At 44.6% G+C, this 25,924-nt stretch overlaps 1 protein-coding gene across 2 annotated transcripts in view; it reads left to right on the top strand.

Moving 5' to 3' along the window:
- The window catches only part of MAPK14 (mitogen-activated protein kinase 14), a 1,171,379-nt gene that overhangs the window by 238,550 nt on the left and 906,905 nt on the right, over positions 1-25,924 (top strand). The window lies entirely within an intron of this gene.

Here is a 25,924-nt window from a genome sequence, read left to right as displayed (position 1 = left end):
ATTATTTTAATTGCATATTTATTTTTTTCTTCACTGTTGCTTGTTTTTCTTTTTCTGTAAGTGCCATGTGAAAAGCATTGTAATAAAAATTGAGTTCAGTAATTCTTGCTTGTAGCCTAAGCAAAGCCACCTGTCAGGGAGCTTTTTTACGTTTAGGTACACGTTTTGCTGATTTAATACGTGTAGATGTTCTAGACCTAGATGAATCCTGTTTTATTTCATGACTTGAGGCAGATGCAGTATCATTGGTTTGTTGGAGCATCACATGATATGAATTTAGCTGTGTAGCTGGCGACAACGTGCTGGTTGTGTTTAACCTGCACAGCTTATAACAGAGCATACTAGTAGTAATCGAGCTGTATAGCTTGCAGCAGAAGTATGATTGTGCCAGTCAAACCACACAGCTTTGCAGCACCAGCACATGCTGGTGGCAATCGAACCACACGACTTTGCAGCAACAGCGCATGCTGGTGGCAGTCAAACCACATGGCTTTGCAGTAATAGCACGTCCTAGTAGGATCAAAATGTATAATGAAAGGCACATTGGGCAGCAGTATGCTGGCAGCAAATGAGATGCAAAGCTGGCAGTGGCATGCTAACAGTAATCAAACCATACCTAAATGGAACAATTTGTTGGTAGCATTTGTGCCACTCAGCATGCAGCAACAGTTGTCATGCACCATAATGCGTAGTTAGCAGCATCATGTTGTTAACAATTTACATGCATATCTGGTGGAAAATGAGATGGAAAGCTGGCAATGCTATGATACTCGTAATTGAACCACACAGTTGGTAGCAGCATGGTGGAAGTGATTGTGATGCACAGATGGTAGTAATGAGTTGTTAGGACCCTGCTATTTCTCAGACCGAGATGGAGCTTCAGACTTGCCAGTAGTTGGCTATAATTAACTGTTTCAGTATCTTCAGTGTAAAAAGTTCACATGCGTATGTCATGCAAGCAAATTGATGGACATTGTTCAGTTGAAGCAAATGCTAGGTGAAAAACTCTAGTTATTTTAGAAATTTTAGCTCCTTACATGTAAGGAGCATCCCTTAGTTTAATCGCACCAAGATAGCTTCCTCTCGGTGAAAGCATTCTGGCATTTAATAGTGACAGTACTGAAGTTAGGAAAAGTAGATTTTTGGGAACTGGGCAGATTTATTTTCAGGTGGGATCAGATTTCTTAAAGGAGCACCGAGACAGAGAGTTGCTGCAAGCCATATATGGAAAATTGAGGTGCTGCTGGAAAGGTGTGGACTCGTATGTGTATAGAGAAAGGAGCATGGTAGGTTTAAGGGGGGTGTGTTGAGCAGTGCGAAACCTGAGTGCTATGGGAGGTTAAGTTGTGAAAGTGGCACGCATATTGCAGACTCTTAAGTTACGGCATCAGTGCTGGGGAAGTGCAGGTGCATCGCAGAATCTAGGGCACAACTTGACATTGACATTTGAGTGAGAGGGGAACGTGCACTACAGAAACTAGGTACTGTAGGGATCTCAGGAGTGAGTGTCTTGGTGGCATATGCATTACCGACAGCAGATGTAAGTGTTTGGGTACTTGTGCATTGTGAAAACTGGCAATTGTAGGAAGTTAGGATGTGTCACCAGGTAAGGAGGGGCAGTTAAGGCATGAGAATTGGAGAGGTATGTGTATTTAAAGATATGGGTATTGAAGAAAGTTAATGATATTAAGGCAGGAGTGTAGGGAGACATGACTGTTGCATAACCTGCATACTGAACGTAGTTGAGGCATGGGTATGGGAAATTATATGGATTGCAGAACATGGACACTGCAGAAGGTTAAGGCATACATATGACAGGAAGGCATGAGCATTACATAACCTAGGTATGTAGAGGTAGGTAAGGCATGAACATGGAGGTCGACATAAATTTCCTCAGCACCTTCTTTCTGCAGTGTAAGGTCCAAGTGTGTTGGGGGCAAGAGTAATGCAAAAATGAGTGGCGTGTTTTGTGACATTAAGGCCCAGATGATGGGGAAGTATGCATTACAGAAGTTAGAGCATATACATTCCTAACCCTTGGGTACTGAAGTTAAAGCATGTTTGTAGGGAATGTGTGCACTATAGAGCCTTGGGCACTATGATAGATTAAGGAATGCATGTGGGAGTGCACAGGCATTGCATAACTTAATTACTATAAGAACCCTTGGGTACTGAAGAAGTTAAAACATGTTTGTAGGGAACATGTGCACTATAGAGCCTTAGGCACTATGATAGATTAAGGAATGCATGTGGGAGTGCACAGGCATTGCATAACTTAATTACTATAAGAACCCTTGGGTACTGAAGTTAAAGCATGTTTGTAGGGAACATGTGCACTATAGAGCCTTGGGCACTATGATAGATTAAGGAATGCATGTGGGAGTGCACAGGCATTGCATAACTTAATTACTATAAGAACCCTTGGGTACTGAAGAAGTTAAAACATGTTTGTAGGGAACATGTGCACTATAGAGCCTTGGGCACTATGATAGATTAAGGAATGCATGTGGGAGTGCACAGGCATTGCATAACTTAATTACTATAAGAACCCTTGGGTACTGAAGAAGTTAAAACATGTTTGTAGGGAACATGTGCACTATAGAGCCTGAGGCACTATGATAGATTAAGGAATGCATGTGGGAGTGCACAGGCATTGCATAACTTAATTACTATAAGAACCCTTGGGTACTGAAGTTAAAGCATGTTTGTAGGGAACATGTGCACTATAGAGCCTTGGGCACTATGATAGATTAAGGAATGCATGTGGGAGTGCACAGGCATTGCATAACTTAATTACTACAAGAAGGTAAGGGGCCACAAGCATTGGTGAACCTGGGTAGTACAGGAGGTTGTCATGAGTTTGTGTGTGTTTGTGGGTGGATTCATGTTACACAACCTAGGTAATGGAGAAATTGAGGCATTACTGTGTGGGAGGTGAGGCACCATTGCAGACCCTAGATACTGAGATAAAGTTGAGGCACAACTGAGGAGTTTACGAACATTGCAGATGGTTAAGACGCGAGTACTGCAACTAGTTGATTAGCATTAAAACTACACTCCCAATGCACAGAACTGCATGTCATGAAGCATGAGTGTCCTCCTTCTCTAGTCGAATCTTAGTAGCACTGTCAACATGTTTACATCAGCATGGTTGCATCACATATCCTTTGTGTATATTTATTTTTTATTCCTCTGAAATTATATGGTGTCACAAAGAGGTGCTCTGTCTTCCCGAACTGGAAAAAAAAATAGTGATATAATCAATTTCCAAAATGGCTACACACTGAGCAGCGGGTTGATTAGCGCTCTCCCAGTAAGAAAACTGAGGAATTGTTTTCTAAAAAAAAAAAGTCATTGTTTTCAGTCTTTGGTAAAATTCAGTTGTTTGCTAGTAATTACACTGCTTGGATGTTAGCAAAGAAGAAATGGAGAGTAACCAGGAAAGGAGACATTAAAGTTCTGGCTGGAAAGAACCTTACAGCTGTAAGCAAAACAGCAGTTTAGTACAGAAGACTGCTTTCAGTAATGTAGGAGAAAAATAAATCAAATGCATTCAGAGGTGTCTAAAATAAATGAGGTGCTGGAGGAATGTGTAAACTCATGGCAAAAGGCTGGAAAAATACAAGAAACTTTAAGTAGGTATTCAGATGAACTGAAAAAAGCCCAGCAGAATCAGAGGTTGAAATGAAGGAAAGACTGGCTGATCACGAGACTTCTAAAAAGAACCGTTTCAAAGAGTAGAGTTAGAAGGTCGAGCACACAGCGAAAGCCCAATCTTTTCTGTTATAGAAAAGAAACGTTAAGAAATAGACTGCATTCATTTTATGAAAGTAAAAATAAGCAACTGAACTGGTATTGCACAGTAAAATTTGTTAGTTTAGTAGGCAGATCGTGTCTGGCAGTGAGGAATCATCCAGCACCTGTATTAGTAAAGATGCAATTCATAACCAGCAGAAAGAACTTCTAACAAAACAGTGGCAGAAGAGAGATGGCTTTATCCCAGTGATAGGTGAATGTCAAGAGCAGAAGCTTAGACTCTCTCTCTCTCTCTCTCTCTCTCCCGTGTTGTGTGGTTTAAAGATGATCAGGGAGAAGACCACCAACAATGTAAAATTAGGGAGTAAATGGGAGAACTGAACTGTGGATGTCCTTCCATTTCACTATTGCAGTATTCTTCATAATAGAGGTCCCCTGCCAAGGGCTGCCTGATGTCCGGCCAGTATACCAATGCTTTTAGGTTGCTTTTAAGGTAAGCCATACATCACATGTATGCTCCCTGCATATAGAGTAGGGCATACCATGCTCAGAACTTCTTTGCTGCCAGTCTGAACACCATCTTTTGATAGTTTGTCTGAATGTCTGTCTTGTCACAGGTTCACCAGACCATTTCAGATAAGTGCCCCACTGGAGTTCTTTTTTGCTGTTATCTTGTTTTCTTTTTGTTGTTGCTTGTAGGGTTTCATGTCATCCAGGATGCGTAAATGCCAGTGTAGATGACTAAATTCCCCATAAAGACCATCATGAACAGTGCTCATTTTGTCTCTGTGCTTCCTGTGACCATACGTCTTGCCCCATTTGTCAGGCTTTCGTTACAAAGACTCTCCATAGTAGGATTTCCTCTCTTTCCTTGTATTTAGAAAACCAACGTCTTAAGCATCTAGTGAAAGACACTATGGAGGGATCTTCCCACTCTGAGGGTTCGCCATCTGTGAAAAAGATGACCAAGAGCTCTTGGTTTGATTTTTCCACTGTACTGCTTCTGCCGGCCATCTGCCCTGGGGTTAGTGAAAGCCTGGAGGATCGCCCGGCTCTTACTTTGGATTCCTTTGACGCCTAACAGAACCAAGATGCTATCCTCCAAAAAAAGGAAGCCAGTCTGGTGGTCTTCTGCCATAAACAAACTCTACAACAGAAGAAAGAAACTGTTGCAAAAAAGAGTAAAATCCCACGATTGGAGGAACTCCCTGGTCAGCCTCAGTAAGAAGCTGAGATCCCTCATAAAATCCTCCAAAGCTAGTTATGAAAACAAAATTGCCACTGAGTCTAAAGACAACCACAAAGCATTCTATAGCTATGTCAAAAATCTCAATGGCAACACTCAGATCTGCTCTGAGTTACAGCACAATGACACTAAATATACAGAACCAACTGATATTGCCAACATCCTGGCAGATAGGTTCAGTGCTAACTTTATCCCCCTCTCACCCCCTAAAGGGCCCTTCTTTATACTGGAAGAATGCAAAGTTCCTGTAATCACGGCTGCACAGGTAAAAACTTCACTCTCCAAAGCCAAGAACACAGCATCCATGGGACCTGAAAACATCCCAGGCTGCCTTCTACATGAACTACAGAATGAACTGGCACCCCACCTAAGTACCATGTTCAATCATAGCCTCATCTCAGGCTTTGTGCCCATTGAATGGCACACTGCGACAGTTATCCCACTCCACAAAGGGGGGGGCCACAACAGACCCCGGGAACTACCGCCCCATTAGCCTGACGAGCCTCGTCTGCAAGGCCATGGAACGTATCATCATGGAACTCATAAACAAAGACATTGGAGATCTCCAAACCCTGGACCCCACACAGTTTGGGTTTGTAAAAGGCAGATCATGTCTCCTAAACCTGATAGACTTCTTTGAAGTAGTCATCAAAACCATAGATGAGGGTAAGGTGGTTCACACAGCCTATCTAGATCTCGCCAAGGCATTTGACACCATCCCCCACTCTGGAATTATACATAAACTCACTAAACTAGGTATAAATCCCTATGTCACAAGATGGGTTGCCAACTGGCTTACTGAAAGAACCCACACTGTGAAAGTAGCAGACTCCAAATCAGACCTCAGACCAGTGACAAGTGGAGCACCACAGGGTTCAGTCCTGGGTCCTCTCCTGTTAGCCTGTACTTCAGAGAAGTAGATACCAAACACAGAAGGTCTTTGGCTAACTTAATTTGCAGATGACTGCAAACTAGGAGCCATAACTGAAACTCGTAACTATGTGGACATCCTACAAAAGGGCCTCATTGAGACAGATGCCTGGTGTCAAAGACATGGTCTCAAGCTCAATGCCAAAAAGTGCACCGTCATCCCCTTTGGTAAAAATTCTGTACCCATGAACTACCACATAGGCGGTAGTCTACTTAACACCGAAAGTGTAATAAGAGACCTTGGGACACAGGTGGACAGTAGTCTCTCCTTTGATAATCACATCGCCAAAGTGGTCAGGAAATCCTTCTACATGGCACACCTCATCACAAAAGGTTTCTCATCCGGAAAAAAAGAGGTCATTGTTCCCCTCTACTCATCACTCATTAGACCCATTATAGAGTACAACGCCCCTTTTGGTATGTACCTCACAAGACATCGACAACAACTGGAAAGGCCGCAAAAATACCTCACAAAGAGGATTACTGGCCTCAAACAGATGCCTTACGCAGACTGTCTCAAACTCCAGCTTTACTCCGTCGCATATCGCCTACTCAGAGGTGATCTCTGCCTAACATACAAAGCTATGTCAAACCCAGAGCTGTTGGACATGCTCCACTTAAAGAAATCCCAATCCCTCCGAGCTACACGCTCTAGGGACCTAAACCTTGTCACCACAATAAACAGAACATGCTGGAGGGATAGATTCCTGTCCCAGAGACTTCCCATACTCTGGAACAGACTACCTATCTATGTCAAACAGAGCTCCTCATTAGCACTCTTCAAGAAAAATCTTGATGATTGGATGTGGATGGGTAATAGGAAATTCACCCCATGGATCACTTCTGTGGTTCTGCTTGACAGGGGCACAGGAAAATATTTTTTTTGGGTGGCAAAAGCCAGGGTACATTTTTGGCTAGGCTTGTATAGGCCCTAGGGCCAATAGCCTAGTACCTACCTATGAACCCGTTCAGAGGCTGTCATGGATCTGACCTTAAACATGTCCTTGGAGACCTCGCAGATGTCTGATGTTCAGGGGGAACTGTGGCAGATTATTACTGAAGGGCTTCGGGATCTTCCTCCAATTTTGGTTAGAGAAGAAGTTCGACTGTAATTGTGGAATGTCATCAGGTGTCTGAGCCTTCTAAGTTTTACAGGGCAGATATCACTTTGAAGAAGAAACCAAAAACAAAGCATGTTTCTCCTACTCCTAATTACCCTCACAGTGAACGGAAGAATTTCACTCTGGGTTTGTTTAATGCCCTTATGGCTTTTGAAACCTCCTCAAGGAGTTTCTGTTCCTGCTCCACCTTTGTCTTCCACTCCTCCTGAAAGGCCTAGGGAACAAGATTTCTCTAAGGAAGAGGTGTATTCAGATGAGGAATCCCTAGCTTGCTTACTTCCATATTCCTTCTCCTTTAAAGTATGGTTCTGATGAAGAGGAGCCTACTAGTCCTGACATTCCCTTTGAGGAGATTTCCTTCGGGGTCATAATTTCCTGAATGATGGAATTTTTTTTTAAATGAGATTGTGCTTAGGTTTCTGAGGTACAGAAGAGGTATTACAAGCTTCTGCCAGTGGACTCTCCCAGACCTTCTGCTGTCCCTCCTGTATTGGCTGTCTTGTTGGATGCCTTTTTTCCTGCATCTCAGGCTCCAGGCTACCAACTCCCAGACCTCAAAAACATTATAGTCTTAAGAGGATGCCTGAGAATTGCAAATTATTTTATAGATGTCCTTCAGCTGACTTTGGTGTCTGTGGCATCTGGTAAAGCCATCTCTGTTACTGTCTTCTGTAAAGCATCTTCCTTCTGATAAAGACAGTAGGACTTTGGGAAGGCTAGGTAAGAAGGTTTATACGTCTGTTGCCGTGGATTTTAGAGCTGTCAGTTACCAAACTCTTATGTCCAGCTATATTTTGGCTCTTTCTCAAGCCTGTCTTGTAATTTCTGACCTTCCTGATTCTAAAGGGAAGACTTCTGCCCTCTCCTTATTGGGGACTTCTCTAGTGGTTCACCATTCTATTAATTGCAGTTATGCAGCTGATGCTTCTTCCAGAACTGCTGCTTTTGGTTTTGTATTGAGGAGGTATTCCTGGCTTCAGCTTCAACCTTTGCCTGATGATATTAAGGCTAAGCTTGATGGATGCTCCTCTGGATAAAGACACTTATTTGGTGCAGCTGCTGCTGATTTGTTCACGTCCCTTCAGGATAAGAGCAAGGCTTTGCAGGAACTTAAACATGTTTTTGTTTCTCCTGTGCCAAAGTTTCAAAGAAATTGCCATAATAAGCTGGCCTTTATACACACAGTCTTGCCTTCTCCCAAGGAGGGAGTAAAAGGGTTCCTCCTGCTAAAGCTACCCAGACTCCTGTAACCCAGAAATCTCATTTTCCTGACAAACCAGGTGCTTTCTGATTATCCTGTTCTTCTCAGCCACATTTTTATTTATTTATTTATTTAACATTTGTTGACCGGGAATGTCCGACTAGGTTCCACAGAGCCTGTTTTCAGCGGAGGCCCGGGGAGAAATGCTCCAGATGCATGTCTTTGGAATGTGGGAGGGGAGGAAACCGAACACAGGGAGAACATGCAAACTCCACACAGAAGGCACCCCAGCTGAGAATCGAACCGGAGAACCTCTTGCTGTGAGGTGACAATGTTAACCACTGCACCACTGTGCCGCCCATTATCTTTCTCTATCCCTTCCAGTTTGGTTAAAGATTACTCAGGTTTCCTAGCTCCTTTTCATTATCCTGCTAGGTTATTACATGCTGTGGAAATCTCTTCCCCCCCCTTTCCAGAGGCATTCCTCAACCCCCTCAGGAACAGTTGACTTTCTTTCTATTAGTGCTTCAGGATCTTTTGACTCCGGAAACTGCTCAGGAGGTTCCAGTTTCCCAAAGGGGATAGGGGTTTTACTCAAGAATGTTTTTGGTTCCCAGGAAAGAGGGCACCTGGAGACCCATTCTAGAGCTCTCTCATTTAAATATCTTTCTACAGGTCCCTTCCCTTCGATGTTTCAGACTTTGTTCTCTTAGCTGCTTCCTCAGGCTTTTCTAGTGTCTCTGGACCTCAAGAATGCTTATCCTCGCATCCCTGTTAGTCCCCCTTTCATGACTTGTTTACGTTTCTCTGTTGCTTCTTGGCAATTTCAAATGTTCTTTGTGTTTCACTGTTGCAGTCATCACCTGTGGGTTATCCCTGCTGTGGTAGCCCTCGGCCGGCCCAAATACCAGAGTCAAATGTTTTTGTGTGCCGGCTGCTGTCGCCTGTAGTCTAAAGTCAGGTCATCAGTACTATAAAGCAAAGCAGCCGATGTCATTACATCAGTCTGTCTTGCTGTGGAGCCCATAGCAGAAGCAGTTTGCATGAGTGCCGGGTCGGTCGCTACCAGAAGTCGAATTTCAGCAGAAAACGTCTAAAGCTAAGTACCCCATTGGCGACCCTTTTTTCTTGCTCTAACTGATGTCCAAAAAAGTTAATTGTCTCGCCTGTGGAAAGCAGATCCCACACTGAGACTTTCATTCCTACTGCATCACTTTTTTAGGCCCAGACCACGACGTCCCTCGTTGCCTGTTCTGTGCCCTCTTTAATGTGAGAACCATTTGCTGTATTGCTGTTTTTGTAAACAATTACTTTCGTATTCTGTCTTCGAACTCCGATATGGTGTCCATCAGCCAACACTCCACCAATATTCTGAAGAAACTTAGACAGAGACAGGCCACACAAAGCTAAGCCTTCAGACGACGCTACCGCTAAGCAAGTAGTCAGTTCTCTGGAATTCAGTGAAGTGGTTTCACAGCCCCTGATGCCCAACTTGCTTTCTACACAGGCCTCTGCCAAGACCCTTTCTGAATTTGGTATGCCGCAGAAATCCACTTCGTTTTCTGAGCGTTTGGCTGTCTCTGCCTCTGTTGGGTATGGAGCCGCAACGCAGGCACCGGCTTCCTAGGAGACTGTTTGCACTACAAATTCTAGACAAAAAAACGACGTCTTTTCTTCTGACTGTCGTTTCTCTCAGGCCTCGAAACCAGACCACTCCCAGGAAATCTCCTTCTAGCCTCCATCTTGCTACTGCTCCCCCACCCCAAACTCAAATGCTTAAAATGGCAGAGAATCTCATCTCCCTTATCCGTGGTACTCAAGCCTCCACCCCAAAAAGGAAAAGGCTTTCTTCAGAAATTATGACAAACCATGAGTCTGAGGAATCTGATTACTCTGCCTTTGAAGAGGAACAGCCCGTAATCATTTGAGGATTCAGATGCAGAAGAATCCATCCCCTCTGCCTCCCCTCCAGAGGACCTTTCCTTCAGGGAAACCCCCCACTCCCTCAGGGAGCATTTTCAATGGGAATCTCAACTTTCTGGATCTGCCCCAGCAGAGACCTCTGGCCATCCCTCCTATTCTAGAAGTGGTGGACGAGGTTTTCTTTGAATCCAGCTTAGCCTCTGATGCCCTGCCTCTTGCTCCAGCTAAACCTGACCAGTACTACAGAGTATCGAATTCTCACAAATACCTGTACAGGAACCCTGCTACAGACCCCTGAGGTCATTACACAGGTACCCAAAGGAGCTAAGATTAGTTCTGCCAAGAATCCATTTCCTTCTGACAAAGACTCCAGAGCTCTGGACAGATGGGACAAGAAAGTATACACCTCTGCAACCTTAGCTATCGGAGCACTCAGTTGTCAGTTCCATATGTTAAAATATCAACAACACACCTTGGAACAAATAAAGCAGAAGATTGCTACCTCTCCTGATGGTGCCAACTCAAAAGAGCTGGCAGAATTAATTCACTCTGCCAGTCAAGTGGCCAAGCACTCATTACAATGTGGATATGATGCCCTAGAAGCCTCAAGCAGGGCAGCAGTGACAGGATCTATCATTAGGAGACATGCATGGCTGAAGGAACAACCTCTCCCTGATCATGTCAAGTCTAAACTTATTGATGCAACCCTAGATAAGGAATGCCTTTTTGGGAAAAAAGCAGAATTGCTTAAAAAGATGGAAGACCAAGCAAAATCTATGCAAACAGTAAAAGATTTCTTTTATGTTCAGCTGTCCAGATTCAGCAGAAACTTCCCTCTTAAGAACTGGGCCTTCCCTGCACCAAACAGACAGGACATCCAGGCCCCTATCCCAGTGCTAGCAAGAAGCAAACAGTGGACCACTACCGCCTCTGAGGCATAGAGTTCTAAGCCAAGCTTCTATGGTAAGCACTCACAATGACTCCCCCTCCCCTCTCTGCCCTCCTTTCACTCCTCTAAAACTAGGAGGAAGGCTCACTCTCTTCATGGACAGTTTGGTCTCTATAACCAAGGACTAGTGGGTATTAAAAATCATTTGTCAGGGATACAGATTATCTTTCGGCGAACTCCCAATTCCAAGAAGGTACCCAGACCTCCCCCAAACCAGTGTGCAGAGGCATTAAAACTGGTAAAAACACTAATATCCCAGGGGGCAGTAGAACCTGTTCCTCCGGATCAAACAGGAAAAGGTTTTTACTCCGGACTATTCCTTGTTCCCAGAAAATAGAGCACTTGGCATCCCATCCTGGATCTATCTAAACTGAATACCTCCTTGGTGGTCCCCAGATTCAAAATGCTAACCTTGCAGCAGCTCCTGCCTATTTTCACACAAAATGCCTGGCTGGTGACACTAGACCTAAAAGATGCCTACCTCCACATCCCCATCCGGGAATCGTGCAGAAAATTCCTGTGCTTCAGAGCAGGCTGTCAGCACTTTCAGTTCTCTGTACTGCCCTTTGGCTTATCTACTGCTCCCAGAGTATTCACCAAATGCTTGGCCCCAGCTATAGCATTCTGCAGGCAGAGAAATATACAGATTTACATTTACCTTCACGACTGCCTCATTCAGGCGAACAGCAAAGAAAAGTTGTTCCAGGATCTTCTTTTTGTCAGAAAACTCCTAACTTCCCTAGGGTTCACCATCAACGAGAAAAAAATCAAAGCAAAACCCTACTAGGAAAATTGTTTTCCTGGGAGCTGTGCTAGACACACAAACCCTAATGGCCTTTCTATCTCCAGAAAAACACAGCTTCCTACCTCTCTACTTCACCCGGCTGGCTTCCAGAAGTCTCCTCACTGTGAGGAAGGTCCTGCAAGCCCTGGGATACATGGCATCTTGCATCCTATCATCCCCCTTGCCAGGCTGCACATGAGAAAGCTTCAGTGGTACTTAAAGAACCTTTGGTGTCAACACACTCATTCCCTAGAGATCACTCTCCCACTGATTCCTTGCATAAGGGATGCATTTTTCTGGTGCGTAGAGGCCTGTTCCATGAACAAGGGTCTTCCCTTCATGCTCCACCCTTCTGGCCAGACCATCACCACCGACGCCTCAGACATAGCTTGGGATGCTCACCTAGCAGGCAGGTGTACCCAAGGGCTTTGGAATGCCCAGCAACTTCAGTTGCACATCAGCCAGAAAGAAATAGCAGTGCAAAACGCTCTAATTTCCTCCCAACCCCATCTCAGGCCAGGGGTATTCCTTATAAAAACAGATAACACCACAGTAATGTGATACATCAACAAGCAAGGGGGGCACCCTATCTTACCCCCTGTGCAGATTAACCATGAGTCTGTGGCTTACACCCACCTCCATGGGGCTACACCTGATTGCCCAATACTCATCAGGGATCAACAGCACACTGGCAGACCACCTAAGCAGAAACTTACTGGACCCTCACGAATGGCAGCTCCACAGAGAAATCTTTCTGCAACTCATTCAGGACTGGGGGAACCCCAGAGGTGGACCTCTTTGCCTTGCACCTCAACCACCAGCTGCACACGTTTTGTACCAGGGAGCATCACCTCTGGTCATGGAAGGTGGATGCCCTGACCTTCCCCTGGAGCTCCCTCTTTGTGTACGCAAACTCTCCTCTGCCCTTTATTCCCAAGGTCCTTATCAAAATAAGAGAGAAGAGACCAAAGGCCATCCTCATCGCTCCAGATTGGCTCAGACAGCATTGGTACCCCCCCCTTACTACGCAGTCTGACCTTGCAGCCTGCAAAGCTGCTTCCCTTAAGGTCAGTCGTCCTGACCTAGGAGAGGGGGAAGGTACTGCACCCAAACCTACAGACTCTCAAACTTTCAGCATGGCTCATACACTAAAAACTGGCAAGAAGTCACTTTAAAGCAAACAGGTCATGGATATCATCACAGAGGCCAGAAGGCCCAGCACAAGAAAATCTTATGCAGGAAAATGAAGAAGATTCTGCTCCTGGAAACAATCAAAAGGGGGTAGCACCTCCCAACCTTGCACCCCTCTCATCTTGTATTACTTAGCAGAGTTGCTCAATAGTGACCTCTCCTTCTCCTCTATTAAAATCCATTCCTCGGCCATTTCTGCCCATTATGATTCTGATCCACCCTTCTTCTCTCACCCTTTGATTAAGCAATTCCTCAGAGGGCTTCTAATATCAGGCCTCCCAGAAGACCTCCTACTCCTTCCTGGGACCTGAATTATGTGTTAGAGAAACTAACCTTACCTCCTTTCGAACCTGCTTTTTTAACAGAATTGAAATACCTCTCCTGGAAGACTGCCTTCCTACTTGCTATCAGCTCAGCCAGAAGGGTCTCAGAACTTCAAGCTGTCATGGCTGTCAAGCTTTTTATAATTTTTCATGCAGACTGAGTCTCCCTGAGGACTAATCCCTCCTTTATGCCCAAGGTGGTATCTGACGTGACCCTTAACCAGGCGATATACCTTCCCATCTTTCCCAATCCTCAAAACAAGGGGGAAAGAATTCTACACTCACTAGACATGCACAGACAACTCTGATACTGTCTGGACCACACTACAGCATTCAGAAAAACTGACCAGTTCCTGGTAGGCTTTGCCCCAGGGGCAGAGGGGAAGCCCATCTCGAAACAAACCATTTCAAAATGGATCTTGCACTGTATCCATTTCTGCTACAGACTACGTGGGAAACCCATCCCCAAGTTGATCCATACCCACTCCACTAGGGCAACCTCCACTTCCACTGCCTTCCTCAGAGGAGTACCTACCAGGGACATTTTGGAAGCGGCCACCTGGCCCTCTGTCCATACCTTTACAAAGCATTACCACCTCCCTCTGTTTTCAAAGTCTAGGGGCAGGCTTTGCCTCTGCAATTCTTCAGGGCCTCCTGACCCACACCTAGGACTCTACCTATCCTTCCACCTTTTACCTCAGCTTTCGGAATCCTCCCACAGGTGATGACTGCAACAGCGAAACAAGAAGAACATAGTACAGTTGTGTACACTTACTGTAAATGTAGATGTTTGAGTGTATTCACTGTTGCAGTCTTGGTTTCCCTCCCTCCAGCCCCCTCTTCACTTCTTCCACTAGGGGGGACATAAGCTTCCCAAGGTGGCTGTTATCCACCAGGACCACTTCTCTCTTTTCCCTTGTGCTTCTGAGGGATTAGGGGAATAAAAACTGATGTAATGACGTCAGCTGCCTTGCTTTATAGTACTGACGACCTGACATCAGACTTCAGGTGACAGCAGCCAGTGCACAAAAACATTGACTCTGGTATTCTGGCTGGCTGAGGGCTACCACAGCAGGAATAACCCACAGGTGATGACTGCAACAGTGAATACACTCTAACATCTACATTTATGTTAAGTGTACACAACTGTACTTTCTCTGCTTTGCCCTTTGGCCTTTGTACTGCCCCAAGGGAATACTAATTGCCTCCCTTCTGTGATGTTTTTTTCTGCAGCCTAAGGGGGATACAAGTCTTTCCCTACTTTAGACAATCTACTGCTTCAGGCATCCTCTCCAGAGATTCTGCTGCAGCACCTTCACTTTGCCATTTCCCTTTTGTAAAGCTTGGGGTTCACTATAATTTTCCAAATGTCTTTTCTGACTCCTTCACAGAATCATGTATTTCTGTGGTGCAAGATCCAGACTATTCCAATGTTGGCATCCCTGCCTCCACCCAAGGCCTTAACTCTAATTTCTTTCAGTCCCTTCTTCTTGTGGCCTTTATCGTGGTAAGAGAGTTTTTGAGAACTATAGGTTTTATGGCCTGTACCATTCCTGTGTTCCTTTATGCCGAACTCCACATGAGAAAACTTCAGTGGTTTCTAAAATCAGTTTGGCTTCAGCATTCTCATTCCCTGGTCTTCTTAGTTTGTCTTCATCCATGCTTCAAACTGGAATTTCAGTGGTGGATTCAGAAGCTGACTCTCAGTCCAGGGTTCTCTTTTTCAACCCCCCCTTCCTTCTGAGGAGCTGTTAAGGTGCGGGGGTCCCTTTGATGATGCGCTTCATTAGACCGAAATCCCACTTACCCGACTTTCGGGTTTTTCTTCTCAGTCTTTTAAAACTCCAGAAGACCGGCTGCTTGGAACACCGACAGATCACTACAGGTAAGTAACCTCTTGACCAGCATGTTGACATTTGCCTCTTACCTCCGCTGTAGTGTGATCTCGGAGTTGGTATATTTAGTTGGGGGGGGGGGCAAGCCCCCCACATGGGTAAGTTTTCTTTGCTTGTATTTTAGTGTATTTGCAGGGTTGGGTGAGTGATTACTTACCCGTAATGATCTGTCGTGTTCCGAGTGGTCAGTCTTCTGGAGTTTTGGGTTTTTTGTCTGTCTTTTGAAAGTTGGGTAAATGGGATTTCGATCTGCTGTAGACCCCCTTTGTCACCTCAACAAAGGAAAGACCACATCAATATAAAGGAGATGAGAGCTGTTCTGCTGGCTCTTCAAGCTTTGCACCCTCTGTTCTCCCAAGGGTTTCTCAAGGTGTTTACAGACAATACCACAGTGATGTGGTATGTCAGCAAGCAAGGGGGGGATGAGATCTTACTTCATTTCCATTTGGCTCTTCTATTGTGGGAACTTGCTATCCAGTACCTTGCAACTCTTCAGGCAGTTTATATTCCTTCAGGTCAGAACATTGTGGCAGACTCTCTGAGCACGTCCATAACACAATCCTGCTTGTGAATGCTTCACAGCGATGTGTTTCTAGAAATTGTCCACCAGTGGGGTAGTCCTCAAATAGATCTATTTGCCTCCCCTCTGAAGAGGCAACTTCCTCTACTTTGTGCCAGAGGCTGAGGTTCTCTAGTCTAGGAGGTGGATGCCCTCTCTTTTTTTATTGGAAGGGGATGCTTCTTTATGCCTTTCCTCCTCTTCCCCTTTTCCAAAAGATCTGTTAAAAATACAGCAAGATGCTCCCAATAACTTACTGGTGACTCCCTTTTGGCCCAAACAGCATTGGTTCCTTCTTCTGGATTTAGCCAACGGAAGGCATCACAAGTTCTCACAGTGTGGAACTGTTTACACAAGACAAGGGATCTCTCCTCCATCCTCACCTATCTACTTTTCAACTGACACTGTGGGTGATAGGAGTTTGATTCCATACAGACACCTTTTTATTTGAGGATATGCTTAGGGGTCCTACAGGAGGTCAGGAAGTCCACAACTAGGAAATCGTACTTATTCAAGTGGAAGAAGTTTTCTGATTGGTGCCTTTCTCATAAACTGGATCCACCCCCTTTGGATGTTCCTTTGGTTCCCTCTTATCTCTGTGAATTGCTCGATGCTGGGTTTGCTTATTCTTCTCATAGGTTGATACTAGGCTATCTGCCTTAGGGCATTTATAAGCCTAGCCAGAGTGTGTTTGGCTTTTGCCACCCTTTTAGATTAGTTGACTGTGCCTCTGTATAGTAGGTCACAGAAGGTAGCCACAAGGTTAGTTTACTGTACCTCTGTCAAGCAGGGACACAGAAGAGATCCCAGGGGTAAACTTATGATCTCCCATCCATTCGTCAAGATTTGTCTTGAAGAGGGTCAGTGAGGGGCTCTGCCTAACATGGATTGGGATTTTGTTCCAGAGTGAGGGGAGCCTCTGGGATATGAATCTGTCCCTCCAGCATGTCGTATTTATTTCTTTGCTGAGGTTCAAGTCCCTGGAGCGTGTAGCTCTAAGGGATTTGGATTTCCTGATGTGAAGCATGTCCATTAATTCCAGGTTGGACATGACCTTATACGTCAGACACAGATCGCCTCTGAGTAGGCGGTACGCAACTGAGTAGAGCTGGAGTTTCTTTAGCCGAACTGCATAGGGAATCTGTTTGAGCCCCCTTGATCCTCTTTGTGAGATACTTTTCGGGTCTTTCCAGTTGCTGCAGGTGTTGGGTAAGGTACATCCCAAATGGGGCATAGTATTCAATTATTGGCCTGATAAGTGATGAGTAGAGGGGCACAATGACCTGTCTTGATCTAGATGTGAACCCTTTTGTGATGAGGTGGGCTATATAAAAGGTCTTTCTAACCACTTTGGCAACGTGATTGTCAAAGGAGAGATTGCTATCTACTTGGGTTCCCAAGTCCCTAATTACTTCTTCCGTACTTAATGGATTACCACCTATGTGGTAATTTGTGGGCACTTTGTTTTTCCCAAAGGGAATGACTATGCACTTTTTGGCATTTAGCTTTAGGCCATGTCTCTGGCACCAGTTATCCTTCTGTGTGAAAGCCTTTTGGAGGATGCTTGTGTCAGCTGGAGAGTCTATTATGGCACCCAGTTTGCAGTCATCTGCAAACTTGGTCAGCCATAGTCCACCCGTGTTAGCCTGTACCACGGAGAAATATATACTGAACAAGAGAGGTCCCAGGACTGAGCCTTGTGGGATGCCACTTGTAACTGGTTTAGAGTCTGTCATGGCACCTGCTATTCTGACCATGTGGGTTCTATCCCTGAGCCAGTTTGCAACCCATCTTGTGACATAGGGGTTAATATTTAAGCTGGTGAGCTTATTTATGATGCCCGAGTGGGGTATTGTGTCGAAGGCTTTTGCGAGGTCCAGGTAGGCTGTATGGACTACCTTCCCTTCATCTATGGCTTTGGTAACTGTTTCAAAGAAGTCGACCAGTTTCAAGAGACAAGATCTTCCCTTAACAAAGCTGAATTGGGTAGGATCCAGTGTCTGGAGGTTCCCAGTGTCTTTGATTATGATTAACATGATTAATACGCTGCATAGCTTTGTAGACCAGGCTAGTCAGGCTTATAGGGCGATAGTTTCCGGGGCCTGTTGTGGCACCACCTTTGTGAAGTGGGACCACTGTTGCTGTACGCCATTCCTTGGGTACATATCGTGTAGTAAGGCTGAGATTGAACAGTGACTTTATATGAGGGTGTAGTTCTTCTTGGAGCTCGTGTAAGACGCAGCCCGGGACACCGTCTGGTCCCATTGATTCTGTGTTTTTTGCTTTGGAGAGGGCAGCTCTCACCTGTGCATCTGTGATCTCAGGAAGGCTACACTCTGTTGGGATAGACATTTGCTCTTTTGGGGGGGGGGGAGAAGTTTGCGCTGAACCTTTCTGCCAGGATGTTGGCAATGTCTGTGGGTTCAGTGTATTTTTTGTCATTTTGCACTAACTCAGAATATATCTGGGAGTTGCCTCCCAGGTTTCTGACATAACTAAAGAGAGCCTTGTGATTATCTTTAGTGTCTTGTGCAATTTTTCTTTCGAAGTTGGCCTTAGATGATTTTATGAGGGATTGTAGTTTCTTGCTAGAACTGATCAGAGATGCCTTCCCTTTATGGGATTTTGCTCTATCATTTAGTAGCTTTCTCCTTTAGTTGTATAGCTTATTTATGGCCGGGGTCCACCAAACAGGTCTCCTGCCTTTGGAGGAGTGAGTCTTGGTTTTATTTGGGATAGCATGCTCCATGCATTCCTGTTGGTGTCCATAGAATGCTTTTGTAAAGGATTCTGCATTTTGGGCCGTATTTTCCACTGGCCCGGGGGCTTTGAAAGATTCCACCTCGGTTTTGAGAAGTGTGAAGTTTGCTTTTGAGAAGTTCTTCACTGTGGTTTCCTTGGCTAGGGGTGGGGACGGATTATGGATATCCAGTGAGATTTGTTTATGGTCTGATCTTACCAATGAGGGGTATACCTCTGGTGTGGAACATAGAGAGACCCCATGTTGGTGATAACCAGATCCAATATGTTTTCTCCTCTTGTGGGAGTGGTGACCAGTTGTTCCATAACATTTGAGTTTATAAATTCTAGGAACCGTTGGGCAAGGGTGTTTGGGCTTGAGTAGTTTTCCCAGTCAATGTTTGGGTAGTTGAAGTCACCCAATATAATGGTGTTTGGAGAGACCTTCATATTCTCCAGTGTTCTCAGGAAAGCCGAGTGAGGTTCCTGTGTTTGGGAGGTGGTCTGTAGCAGGCTACAAACTGAAAGGCGGTTTTGCCCACTGTTAATTGCACATGGATGGTCTCCGATGCTTCGTGCAGTGCCGCTAATCTGGAGGTGTGGGTATCTTTGATAAATATGGATACTCCCCCCTCCTTTTGTGGTTCGGTCCGAGTTTTGGGGCCAGAACGCATGGTATGTTAGTTAGTGCTGGGGTGCTCTCGGGAGCCTTGAACCAGGTTTCTGTTACTGCACAGATATCGATATTCTCCATACTGAGGAGAGTCTCAAGTGTGTGCATCTTGAGGTTTAGACTTCTGGCGTTGAGCAGCATTACCCTTAGTTTTTTTTTCTTTGTGTTGTCTATGGAGGTGGGTTTGTCTTTTGAGCCTTGCCTAAAAAAGGCACTATGGGGGTGGCAAGAGCCTTTGCCAGTATTCGAAAACCCAGGGGTGACAGGTGCAAGCCGTCCCTAGCAAAGCAACATGGCTTGTCGAGCATGTCATCCCAGGCTGACAGACACTGGATCCCCTTTGAATAACACCAATACTTTAGCCAATTGTTAAAATTGATCACTTTGTCTTTATACTGTGGCATAAATCTTGGTGGGGGTAAGATGCTACTCAAGGTCAGGGTCATACAGCCCTGGGCTACATGATCAAAGAGCTCCTCTACGTCTTTTTTCATGTAGTCCAGGGAGGTGCATCTCAGGTCATTCACACCAGCATGGACAATGACGGAGTCATATTTTTACTTGCTTTGGAGTGACCTGAGTGCTTGTGTTTTGTGGCGGATCCTGGCACCCGGCAGGCAGCTTACAGTGACCTTCCCCTTGTTCAGCCTGATGAGTGGGACGTCAGTGTGTCTGACAATAGAGTCACCTATTACAAATGTATTAGGTGTGTTGTTTAGCCTTAAGGGCTGTGACTGTATGGCACACTGACTTTGTGAGCTATGTGGTACGTAGGTATTGTTTCGTGGTGGGGGTTGCTTGGATGTCTGCTTTGGAGGTCTCTGCTGCTTAGGCAGATTTTTATTTGGAGCTTCCGAGTATGTTTTTGTGTGTTGGTGTTTGGTTTGCTGATCTATGTGAGACTGGATTTGTGGTGTGTGCGGTTACCTTCTCCTCCTGACAGGTTGTGCCAGTACTGGGTTGAAAGAACTTGGCCTCCAGTTTGGCTATATAGTTGCATCTCTCACATATATTTGAGCTTGTTGGGAGGACGAGAGGGTGGTCTGTATTCATAAGGCAGTTGTGACATTGCCTCAAGATTCCCAGATTCACCAGCTGGACTGGAGAGTAAACCCGAAACTGATCTTTGGACATGCCTGAATAATATAGGGAACTACTTATTGGCTGATCAGAAAGAACCAATAGGGAGCAAGTGCTTAAAAGGAGTATAAGAGGATGTAGTGCTTAAGTTTATTTGTGTTTACCTATGAGATTACTTATACGAGCAAATGCAGGGCTTTAGAATGAAAATAGAGTGCTTATTTTGAGATTTAGAACAGTTCTAAGGGAAAAAGTGAAGAGCAGACTTTGTGGAGCCGGGAATAGTTTAAACCTGTTTAAGCGGAGCTGCCTGACGCTGCTCTGTGCGCAAGATGGCGCAAAAAGAGAGTTGCAGGGTTTTAAGAGAGAGAGACATCAAGGAGTTTGGAATTGCCCCAAAATGGCCAATAAAACTACAACTTTTAGGCAGTAACCACTCCTACAGGGATAGGCAGGCTGCTCAGTGTTAACCACTGCCACTGGTGAACACAGAGACTTCCCTTTAGCCCAAGCAAGCACTGGCCTCCAAGAAACTTGCAAACCGTTCAGAACAGCAAATCTGTAACTGAACTTTCTTAAATTTCAGAAAGTAGGAAAAAGCAAGATTTTTTTGTTTTTTGTTTTTGTTTTAGTTTAAAGGTAGCAGAGATACACAAGTAGCAAAATAGTCAGAACAGTGCAATAAATGACCCCACACTTGAGTGCTAGGCCAGAGTCAGGTAAAATGCAATTTTAAGGAAAAAAAAAAACGATTTTAAATCAAGTGCAACCGAATGTCCAGCCAGTATACTACAGCCTTTAGGTTGCTTCAAGGTATGATACATGTCACACGTATGATCTCCGCGTATAGTGTAGGGCATAAAGGTGACATCCAGACATACTACTGACAGCCCCAGTAGGAACGTCCGTCCAAGATAAAAAAGAGTTAACCAGTACATCTAGAAGAGAAAATAACCAGGGGAATGAGGAAGTGAATACTGCAACAGTGCCCACTTATCCACTATCTCTGCTTGTCTGTCTTTACCACCTCCTTTAGATTCTAGATTTGAGGCTTAACAGTTTCCTAAAGGCGTCCTTCATATTAGATCTTCCAGGAAGCCTGCCTCTCCTCCCTGGGATCTTAATTTTGTGTTAGAGAAATTTACCCAGGCTCCTTTTGAACCTGCAGCATTGTTCTTGGAAGACTGTACTTTTGTTAGCCCTTACTTCTGCCAGACGAGTGTCTGAGCTTCAAACCCTTATGGCTTGTCCTCCTTTTTTAATTTTCCATAAGGGCAGGGTGTCCCTTTGTACTAATCCTCCTTTTATGGCCAATGTGGTGAATGAGTTGTCTCTTAATCAGTCTGTTAATTTACCCATTTTCCCTTCTCCACTATCTGCTAGTGAGAAGGTGCTGCACACACTGGATGTGCGTAGAAAACTCTGACTTTATTTAGATGAGACTAAGACTTTCGTAAATCTGATCATCTTTGTTGCCTTTCATCCTAGATCCTTAGGTCTGGCTGTTTCCAAAAAACTATTTCTTCTTGGATTTCTAAAGTAATTTCATTTTTGTTATACCTTCCATGACAAGAGCCTTTCTTCTTCTGTTAAGGCTCATTCTACTAGGGGTGTATCTACTCCTGATGCTTTTTTCAAGGGTTTGGATACTAACTCAATTCTTGAGGCAGCTGCGTGGTCTTCTGTGCTTACTTTTCCCAAGCACTATAAGTTGCATGTGATTTCCAGAGCTAGATTTGGCTTTACTAGGGCCACTCTCCATGGGTTCCTGGAGAGCTCTGCTAGTTCATCCTCCTCCCTGTCTTCTTCCTGAGCTTTTGCAGTCTCCCTATTGTAAAGAATACTGCAACAGTGATAGGGAGGGACATAGTACAATTGTGTAAGATCTTGCCATAACGGTAGATTTCCTTCTCTTCACTGTTGCAGTATTCACTTCCTCCCTCATTCCCCTGGTTATTTTCTCTTCTAGATGTACTGGTTACCTCTTTTTTTTTTTACCTTGGACTGACGTTCCTACTGGGGCTGTCAGTTCTGTCAGTATGTCTGGATGTCACCTTTATGCCCTACACTATAGGCGGAGATCATACGTGTGACATGTATCGTACCTTGAAGCAACCTAAAGGCTGTGGTATACTGGCTGGACATTCGGCTGCCCTTGGCAGAGGATCCCTATTGTAAAGAATACTGCAACAATGAAGCGAAGGACATTTACAGTTACAGTAAGACTTTACACAACTGTACTTTTTGCAAGAAGTAGCTGAGAAGTACTGGATGGTTGTTGGCACTGTTAAAGTGGTGAGGGAATTCTAAAGTGTGCCATCTATTTGACATTTAACATTTAGAAGGACACTGAAGGAACTCTAGAAGGAACTGTAAGTAAGTTTTTGATCTTGGTATATTTTGTAAAAATTTCATGCTGTAACTTGCATGTTATGTTATGCAGTCAGAGATGTCTTATATGTGAAGTGGGAAAGTTTTATCAGGCATTGCTGTATGTGCTAGTGATATTAAAGTAAGAAAGAACTTTATCTTAAGTGTAATGTAAGCAGACTTCACACTGACATAATAAAGGTTGGAAAGAGTTGAGTTGAAGTTAATATAATGTAATTCCCGGCTGCCCGGAGGAATATAGACATATATTGACCATTATTGCATATAAAATTAAAAGATGATTATTTCTGCTGTTTTGATCCTGGTGCAAGTTGTAGGCAAGCTTGTAAAGTAAATATGCTTGAAAAACAAAATACATTTTTGAAAATAATGAACTATAGCAGTTTTCTTGCATTTGCAAAGTTTAACTGTTTTACTTTTCCATTATTATCTGCTGTTAACTGGAGCAAGGAGGAAATGGGTGGAATCACTTGGTTGTGAGATATCAAACCAGTGTGTTCCGAGTGAAATTTACAAGAGTTAATTTTTGCATTTGCAGAGTTACTAGGTGTGTTTTCGGTTTGCAAATGCTTTTAGGTGGAGATGCACAGTCTGCAGGTGCAAGCAATTAATCCCAAAATATTTTGAGTGAAGTGTACAAGATGAAATAAACTGTTACTAGGAAATTGACAAGCAGTTCTGTGAAAATAAGTAAAGTTTGAAACTGTGGAAAGTTAACATTTGTGAGAGTAGTTGCCTCTCCCTACCAGCCTTAGTACATTAATGCATTAAATAAAAATGGTGCACAATTTAGTTAATTGTTAAGGTTGACTAATGCACTTTTTCTTAAGGCTAAAAAGTTAAAGCCTACTGAAAAGCTTGAAAACTGTTTTATGGTTGAGTGAATTAGAGGTAAGATAAAGACAGATGGCAATCTCTGTAAGTGAGGACTTAAGCTGTAACACAATATCTGAAGTTGTTTTCATTTGGTCTTCAACCTGTGGGACCCGGATTCAGTACAGATCTGACTTGGCCACATACTCCAGCATTGGATCCAAGCTCCTCCCCTACCCATAATGCTCCTTTCTCCCTCTTCCTCTCAGATATCGATTGCTGCTCTTGAGAGACAGCAGCATGGTTACAGCTCCAAGCTCCCTTTAAAGTAAGATTAGACTTTTTGATAAAATTTTTTATCTTTCTTTCGTGTCTTCCATCTTTGCTATCACCTTTCCCTTCCCTACCTTGTCCCCACTTTTTCTCTTTCTCTTTCCTGCCTCTCGTTTTCTCTGTGTGTGTGGTCGAGTGTAGTGTTCATAGGAAGTTACTAGGCTGTTGGTCCTGAGGCACTTGTAAGCATAGCCAAAAGTTTAGTCCATGTATAGACAAATCAGCACCTGATGCCCCTGTCCAGCAGGGACACTAGTGGAATCCCAGGGATGTATTTTCTATTTCCCATCCAGTTATCCAGGTTATACTTAAAAAGGGGTAAAGAGCTACTCTGACGTGGAGAGTGAGTGTATTCCACAGATGGGGAAGTCTCTGGGACACAAATCTGTCCCGCCAACAAGTCCTGTTGATGTCACAGATCAGGTTGAGGCCACATGTATGGGTTACTCGAGTGGAGCTTGACTTGCAGATATGCAGCAGTCCCATCAAGGACAAGTCCAAGATCACCTTGTATGCCAGACAGAGGTCACTTTTGAGCAGTTTGTATGAAACAGAGTAGAGGGATAGGGCTTTTAGCCTATCTGTGTATGGTAGATTTTTGAGCCCCTGGATTCTCCTGGTAAGGAACCTCTGTGGTCTCTCCACCTGCTGCATGTGCTTTGCGAGGTACATGCCAAATGGGGAGTTGTACTCAATAATGGGCCTTATAAGGGAAGAATACAGGGATGTTATGACCTCCTTGTCCCTGGATGAGATACCCTTACTTATGAGGTGGGCCATGTAGAAAGCTTTCCATACAATGGAAGCAACATGGTGGTCCAAAGTCAGGTTGCTATCAATCTCAGTGCCCAAATCTCTCACTGACTGCATGCTTAGGACGTTGTTGTTAATGTGATAATTTGTGGGGATGTCACTCTTCAAAGGGGATGATGATATATTTTTTTGTATTCAGTGTGAAGCCATGTTTCTGGCACCAGTTGTTTGGGTGAGACCCTCTTGGAAAATGTCCACGTCACTAGGGAAATTCATGACAGCGCCCAGCTTGCAGTTATCTGCAAACTTGGTCAGCCATAGCCCACTGGTTTTGGCCTGCACCTCAGAAAAGTATATCCCAATTAACAGAGGCCTCAAGACAGAACCCTGGGGTAGGCCACTTGCTATTGGTTTACTGCTTGAGGTAGCTTACCCTATTTTGACAAGATGGGTTCTATGAGTGTGTCAGTTAGCTATCCATCTGGTAACATATGGATTGATGCCTAGTTAAGAGAATTTATCTGTTATGCCTGAGTGGGGAATAGTGTCAAAGACTTTGGCCAGGTCAGGTGGGGAGGTGTGCACAGTCTTCCCCTCAACCATGGCTTTGGTGACTGTCTCAAAAAAGTTGACCAAGTTTAACAGACACGATTTCCCCTTGACAAAGCCAAACTGTGTGGGATCAAGCGTTTGGAGGTTGCCGATGTCCTTGTTAATGAGGTCCATGATGATCCATTCCATGGCCTTACAGATCAGTCCTCTAGCCATGGCCAAACCTCCCCAGCCAGGCTTTAGGAAATTTGCAGAGTGTGGCTGTAAGCTTCCCTCTTCTTATGGCCACACCCTGTGCATTGTTTGTCTGGGTGTAGAGCACCTGGAGTCCTCCTGCTCGATCTGCTTGGGTTTCACTCCCTACACTTTTATCGACAGGATGAATAAGTTGATTCTGAAGGGCCTCCTTCCATCAGAGGCTTCTACTTATTTCTCTGCTCTGGCTTCTGGGACTCAAACTCCCACCAAGAAATCTGGAGATGGGGAAAAGACAAGCCCTAAGGAACGGGACAGGCCCAGAAAGTTGTCCCCTGACTGCTCTTCTGTGGTCGAGTCCCCAACCAAGTCTTGGCCAGATCTGACCTAGGGCTGTCCTCGACCGATGTTTCCCAGTGTCAAGGGGTAGGCACTGGTGGTTCCAGGTACCTCTACGCTGACAGTTGCCTTGAGTGGTTTGGCTCGGACGTTTTCGGAGCTGACAGACTCTTGGAGC

Source organism: Protopterus annectens, chromosome 7.part0 (genome assembly GCF_019279795.1).
Source record: "Protopterus annectens isolate FY-2018-M chromosome 7.part0, PAN1.0, whole genome shotgun sequence".
In the NCBI taxonomy this organism is placed as follows: domain Eukaryota; kingdom Metazoa; phylum Chordata; order Ceratodontiformes; family Protopteridae; genus Protopterus; species Protopterus annectens.
This window is presented reverse-complemented; position numbering and strand designations above follow the sequence as displayed.